The sequence below is a fragment of the Psammomys obesus genome, unplaced genomic scaffold (genome assembly GCF_907164565.1).
Source record: "Psammomys obesus unplaced genomic scaffold, mPsaObe1.curated_primary_1811, whole genome shotgun sequence".
Classification (NCBI taxonomy): domain Eukaryota; kingdom Metazoa; phylum Chordata; class Mammalia; order Rodentia; family Muridae; genus Psammomys; species Psammomys obesus.
In genome coordinates, this window is record NW_026592710.1 from 5,191,327 (window position 1) to 5,198,092 (window position 6,766).

Here is a 6,766-nt window from a genome sequence, read left to right on the forward strand (position 1 = left end):
GGACCCAGTCTGCTCAGGTGACCACCTGTCCAAAACAGCGAGACCCGGGCCGAAGCAGAGCTTGGGGTCAGCAGGGAGAGACGGTGGGGTGGAGGCTCGGGCACACGGGTAGCCAGACCCTAAACCTGACTAGATTCTCCAGGCCTTACAGTCCTGTGCAGAGAGTGGCAGGCTAGCCCAGAGGGGCAAAGGTGACTGTGGGACCCCACCCAGCTCCCCCGGAGAACCCTGTGACTGCAATTCACCCCCAAGCTACCTCGCTGACCGTGAGGCTCAGCCCTAAGGGCAGGCGCTGTTCCCATCTTACAGGTGGGGAGGCTGAGGCTTGGCGAGAGGAGGCCCCCACTCACGGTGACGCGCGACATGTGAGCAGCAGGGCCAGGATTCAGACAGAGAGAGGCCCAGCTGCCTCTGGCCACACCCACTCACGGTTAACCCAGGAGGAGAGAGATGTGCTGGTCCCTTCTACCTGGGAGCCTCAGCGGACAGGTGAGTGACAGGTGCAGGCAGGTGAGAAAGGAGGACGATGTAACTGGGTGGGGGACCAGATGAAATCACAGCAGCATCACAGGTGGTGAGGAGGTGTGACCAGCGTGAGCAGCCCAAGGTTCACGTGAAAGGCAGACTAAGAGTTCTGTCTTGGGAGGAGGTGAGGAGGTTTACAGAGAGGGTAGGCATATCTGGGATGCTGCAGACACCCCCCTGATGGCCGGGACACGTCCTTCCATCACTCCAGTGCAGAGCTGAGAAAACAGAAGCTTAGAGGTCACAGGTTTCCTCCTGAGCCAGTGAGATGGGTCACTGGGGAAGTGCTTTTGCCACCAAGTCTGATGAGCTGAGCTCCGTCACCAGGACCCACTCGATGGAAGGAGGGAACTGACTCCTGCAGGTTGACCTCTGACCTCCTCACACACGCATCGTGGTACCTGTGCACCTCCCCCCAGATAAATGTAATTAAGAGAAAATGTTTCTAAAGAAAGAAATCTTAAGCTTTTTGTCTAAAGCCACACCCGGAGGAAGAAGAGATCCTGGAACACCGGCTGAAATGTCACCAGCAGGTATATCTAGGTGGGTCAGCACAGGAATAATCCTACCATGACAGTAAAAGCACATCCAACAATAAAGGAGTCGGAATGAAGTCTGCCTCGCAGGGACACAGGCCACAGGGGTGCGCAGACCGCAGTGCCGAGGTCCGAGTCTCTCCAAACACACTTGGCGTGCAATGGCCACTGTGGCAGCATTAATTGGTAGGGCCTGCAGGAAATTACTGAGTCACCTTTACCTTGCACCCAACGGAGCTGACAGCTGTCCCCCATCCTCCTCTCCCCTTTACACAGGCAGACCCCAGCTCGCTCGCCTGGATCCTCCATGTCAGCTGAGAGCTCTGTAGTCCTCCTTCCCCATGCTCACGCTCACACTCACGTTCCCTTAAATACCCCGCTGACTCAGCCTCTCTCTCTAAGTGGCAGCCTTAGTCACAGTTCCTCACATTTCTCTTATCATGACCAACACCCTGCCTCCCGCCCGGAGTTTCTCCCATGCCAGCCCCTGCTAAATAAGGTCTAGTTTCTCTCCCATGACACAGAAAGTGAAACAGCAAAGAGCCAGGCAGGCACAAGTACAAACCTGTTTTGTTTTGTGTTTGTTTTATTTCCAAATTATTGTCCAATTATCACTCAAATTATTTCCTTGGGAGAAATGCCCAAGATTGGAACTCAGGGGTGAGGAATGTGGGCTATCTCAGTGACTTAATGGTCTGATCTGAAGATGAGCACTTGTGCCCTGCCCAATTTGCCACACACATATTTTCAGGATGTTTAAGAATTTCAGTTTATGCTTATCCTCTCTTGTTTTATTTCTCTTCCTACTGAAAGAATCAAATTAATTTTAAAACATCATCTATCCATGAACCCTACTCCCAGTTTTTCTGTTGTTTTGGTTTGCATGTATGTAGTTCCAAGCTAATATATATATATATATATATATATATATATATATATATATATTACTAAATAGCAGGCATTTCACCAATTTTATCATGTGAAAATTACATCCCCTCTCCCACAAACGGGGTCAGGAGGAGGCTTGGCTTTCACCCTTCTTGATGCTCCAAGTGAGCCTCAAATAAATAAAAACAAAAGAGAATTGGGAAGGGGTTGTCATCTGTGTTCACCCTCAGAATAACAAGCCGCTTTGTCTTCTCAATAAAGACAAAAATTAGGTACAGCAGGGCTCGCTCGCTCTCTCTCTTTCCTTCTCTCCCTCTTTTCTTCCCTCCCTCTCTCTGTCTCTCTCTGTCTTTGTCTCTCTCCCTCTCTGTCTCTCTGTCTGCGTCTGTCTGTCTGTCTGTCTGTCTGTCTGTCTCTCTCAACTTGGCTGTCGTGGAACTCTATGTAGACTAGGCTGGACTTGAACCCATTGAGATCCAACAGTCTCTGCCTCCCAAGTAAAGGGATTAAAGACCCTTGAATAGTGGGCCTGCACCACTATGCCCAGCTTAGAAATGCTCTTTAACAGTCTTCTCAAGCTCTCTTCACTCTCCAAGATCCTGTCTCTTGTCCCGCCTTTACTACAAGCAAACAAACCCATGCACAACCCCATCTTGCTTCCCCTTGGCCTCAGCTCAGTGAAGCCTCTCGTGTCTAGAGTCTCCATGAACGCTTTCGTGGAGCCCATAAGGTTCTCAGAACTGTACCACAAATTCATTTTCTCCAGTTTTGCATCAAAGTCTCCCTTGAGTGCTCTTGGACAGGTCAGAACCTCTTTTGTGTGTCCTCTGGGTACTTGGCACCTCTACTCTGCAGGGGTCCTTTAGATTAATTTCTATCTTCTTTTTCTTCCTATCCCTCCATAGAGACTGAGATTTGAGGAGATGGGTCAGTGTCCACGACTCTGTGGTGATTACCGCCTCAACGGTGATAAGAGCCCACCATGGATATAACCCACAAAGCAGAGAAGAGCTTCTGCCTTGGAGGGTCTAGAAGACCATGTTGAAGAGTAGTGCACTCTGGGAAGAGGTCCTGGGCTCTAGTTCTTCCCTTCCGAGGATGTGATGAGTAATGATGAGTTCACAGGAGACGGTAGCTAAACAGAGAGGAACGTGTCTGGCCAGGCCTCTTGTCTCCACCTCTCCTTCTGGTACCCCCCCCAGCCAAAGCCTCCAGCAGGTGGAGGCCTTCAAACATCCTCTGACCACACTTCCAGCACTTCTTTTGAAACTCTACAGACTCACTTTTTACACAGCGGGTAGGAAAGGCTCTAACAGTGTAGAGACAATTGCATCAAGGCCCAGCTCAGCTCATGAGCTCTGCTCCAAACAGCCCACCATCAACTCTAGAATGAAGCCCACCTGTGCCCTGGCGGTCCTCAGCTGCCTGGTCCTCACCTGCTTCCTACGCTCTTGACCTGGCCATACTGGTTGCTGCTAGGGTCCTCCAATGCCCCGAGCTAGCGCCAGGGCTGCTTCCCTCTGTGGGAAAAAGGCCTCCCCAAGATCTTGCCGTAGTTGTCCATGTCACTCCCACTTTTAGAAGAGGACTTCCCTAACCTAGCCTTGAACTTGTGGCCCTGCTGTCTGAGCTTCTGAGATTGTCGACAATCTTAGAACACACCGAACACACAGCATTCATGTTCCCATTTTGTTTCCTTCCTCTTCTCACCTCTTTCTGAGAAATTTTCTCTAATGGACCCTGGGACTCATGTTCCTGAGAGCATGGTGGTCTCCGTTGTCCATTGCTGAGTGCCTGGTACCTGAAAGAGACCTGGGAGGGGACACACAGATTTGTGGGCAGGAGCGAGTATACTCTGTGTTGCTGTCAAGAGGGAAAGGGTGGTTTTGGTGGTGGAGAAATGCAGAGTGTAGAACTTCAGGAGACCTAGGGTCTGTCTAGCCTATGAAACCACCCTTACAGATTTACAGAGTCTGCTGGCAGCTGGCAGTGACTGAGAGCTGCTCACTGAGGCTGAACACAGCAGCCACTGAGGCCACCTTGTGACATGATCCAGTGGTGGGAGACTACTACTTCCAGGAACTGATTTAATCTTTCCTGATTTGCCTCTGAGCATCACACATGTTGTGCATACAGAATGTGTAAAGATAACTCACAGTGGGCCACAGACTGAGGACAGTGGGACGAGCCAGGAGAGGCAGTCAGTGGTGAGATACGGCTTTCATCTCCAACTCTGCCTTCTCCTGGTCATGTCTTGGTGTTGATAAAAACACACAGCTGGTAAATGAAATGGGATAATGCAGGGAAGTGAGTATCCTGAGACCTAGCATATAAGACGTGCATGCCATGGTTTCTGGATGGCAAGTGTTTCCCCAAAAGGCTCAAGATAAAGCACAGTTCAGAGGTCACCCCATGATGGCGGAGAGATCCAGTGGGTGAGATGAATTTAAACAGCAACTCCAGGTCAAAGCTATGGAGGAGAAGAGGGTTCAGGCAGGCAGAGGCAGAGAGGGAGGAAGACAGTGAAGGGCTGAATTCAAGGATGAGGGAGGTTGCCCACTTGGAGAGCTCTGTTGAACTTTAAGGACAATGGGGTGAACATTAAGGACAATGGCTTGCTATGTTGTCCACTTAAGTGTGGGAGGACACAGAGGAACCAGAGTAGTATCTTCAAAGGCTCAAGTCTATTGATAGTTCCTGGCCTCTTGCTGGGAGAGGCTGAGACTAGAGTATGGAGATATGGAAATCCTGGGAGAAACCACCCCACAGGGACACAGAAGGTGTCCTTTCCTGCATGAGGAAAGGAACCCTGAGTTGAAAACACCCAAGCTGAGAGAACCCACAGAACCACAAGGTTAGACAGCTCAGAGGTGCCAAGGGGGTACATTAAAGTTTTTGTCTCCTGTTGACTCTGCCACAGACACCCGGCCTCATCCTCTGTGAAAACACAGAGTGATGTATTTACAGTCACCCTCCCTATCTAAAGGGGACTTGTTCCAGTAAAAGGAATTAAAAAAAACCATAATTTCCCTACCCAAGGAACAGCCTGGAGGTAACCAGAAGAATGGGAAGGTGTCTTATCTCAGGGTGGGGCATCTGTGCTGGGCAGCCCACCCACCTGACATTCCTGAGCTCATTCAATGTTATGTTTGTTAGCCAATCCCTTTGTAACAAGCTTGCCTTCAGTCACCCAATCCTGTAACTGTGGTGAACTGGAAGTTCCTGGTCTTTCCTCAAACCCCAATAAAAACCCTACTGTGCAGCTGCTAGGGCTCTCCTCTCTGATCCACCGTGTTGGTGGCGGTGGGAAGACCAAGTTTAAGCCCAAATAAAATTCTTTGGTTTTGCATACCTGATCTGGCTCTTGGTGGTCTTTGGGCACAACATTTGGGGGCTCGTCTGGAATTCCCAAGACACCCCCCCCCCAGGATCCACTCTCCCACACACACACATGAGGCTGAACACCAGCTGGTAAGTGAGCGCACTGTTTGTGTCTGTTCGTGTCTGTCTGTGTCTCAGAGATTTTGGTTTATGTTTTGTGTTTCTTTCTGTTTGTGTTCTTGTTTTTGGTTTCTACTTTCTTGATTTTGGGTTCCTTTTGCAAAAGGAGTTGGAACTGGCCCTTGGAAGGTGGATGCCCTGTAAAGCCCCTGGCCCAAGGTTCGGAAGATCTCTTTGCCAGCTCTTTGGGAGAATCTGTTCTCGTTGGTGTTGGTTTGGGGAGAGCCTGGAAGCTCTCAAATCGTTCACTGGTTCTGGATGCAGTAAATCGCCACAATTCCCTGATCGACCAAGTTTTCCCAGGTAAGTTTGTGTCTGTTCAAGAATGTCCTTGTTGTTGATTTATGGTGGGTCTTCTTAAATTGATCCAATGGGTAAAACTTGAGTTTAGTTCTAGACCAGCAGAGCCGTGAGTCTTGGTGGCTCAAGCACAAGACGCAAGTCCCTGGCAGGGTGGCTTGAGCTATGGTCCACAAGCTCTGATCTTCTAGCCTTTAGCTGTGGGTGGAAAAAGAGCCTTCTGGGAAGGCAGGCAGGCCAGCAACAATGGCTGGAGATGTACAAGCCAGTCTCTGGGAGAAAAATGGTGGTGATGGCCACTGCTCTTCTGGGGGTCAGCATGAGGGGCAAAGGCAAGGAGACACACCAAGGGAGGGCAGCAGTGTGTGCCCCTCCACCCACCCAGCCACACTGCTCGTAAGTAACGAAGTGCTTGAAATTACAGCTGAATGAAGTGAGGAAAGTTCTGTCTGTTTAAAGTGTACGTATGGCCATTACATGTTTATTTGTGACCGATCTTAAACGGTTAATACGCTCTGTATGTTTTGGTTATTGATTAACAGTTATTGAATATGTTTAGAGTTTAAATTCAAACTCTTGTCTAAAACATGTGTGTTTGTAACATCTATAAAAACACAGTTGTTTTTAAATAGCAACCATGTGACTGGCCTTGTGCTGTGACTCTGCCATCTTGAAACTACCATGTGGTGTGGGGTAGGGCAAAAAAATTACAGAACCTCTTAGTCGTAATGAATTCTGTTTATCATCCTATCTCCTCTTAGACTAAGAAGACAAGTCTCATTTTTAATTGGTATTGATTTTAAAGATTGAATTGTTTACACTGGTAAAATTTGGTTTTGACTTTTAAAATTATGGTTATGCTTTGTGACTTCACTCCTAAAAAGGATACTTTATTTTAATATTGCAAAAACAGATTTCTTTTTAAAAATGCGTTTAAGGTTGTGAAATATTTTAAAATACCTGCAGGTATTTTAGAGTAATGTCTTTATGGATTATGTACACATATATACTACATA

At 48.5% G+C, this 6,766-nt stretch overlaps 1 long non-coding RNA gene across 1 annotated transcript in view; it reads left to right on the forward strand.

The window, feature by feature from the left end:
• Window positions 1–312: 312 nt before the first annotated feature.
• LOC129682722 (uncharacterized) overlaps window positions 313–6,766 on the forward strand; it is an 8,284-nt gene continuing 1,830 nt past the window's right edge. The window contains exons 1-2 of the long non-coding RNA XR_008721028.1: window positions 313–489; window positions 5,557–5,753. This is a non-coding gene — a long non-coding RNA (uncharacterized LOC129682722). The remainder of the gene's footprint in view (window positions 490–5,556; window positions 5,754–6,766) is intronic.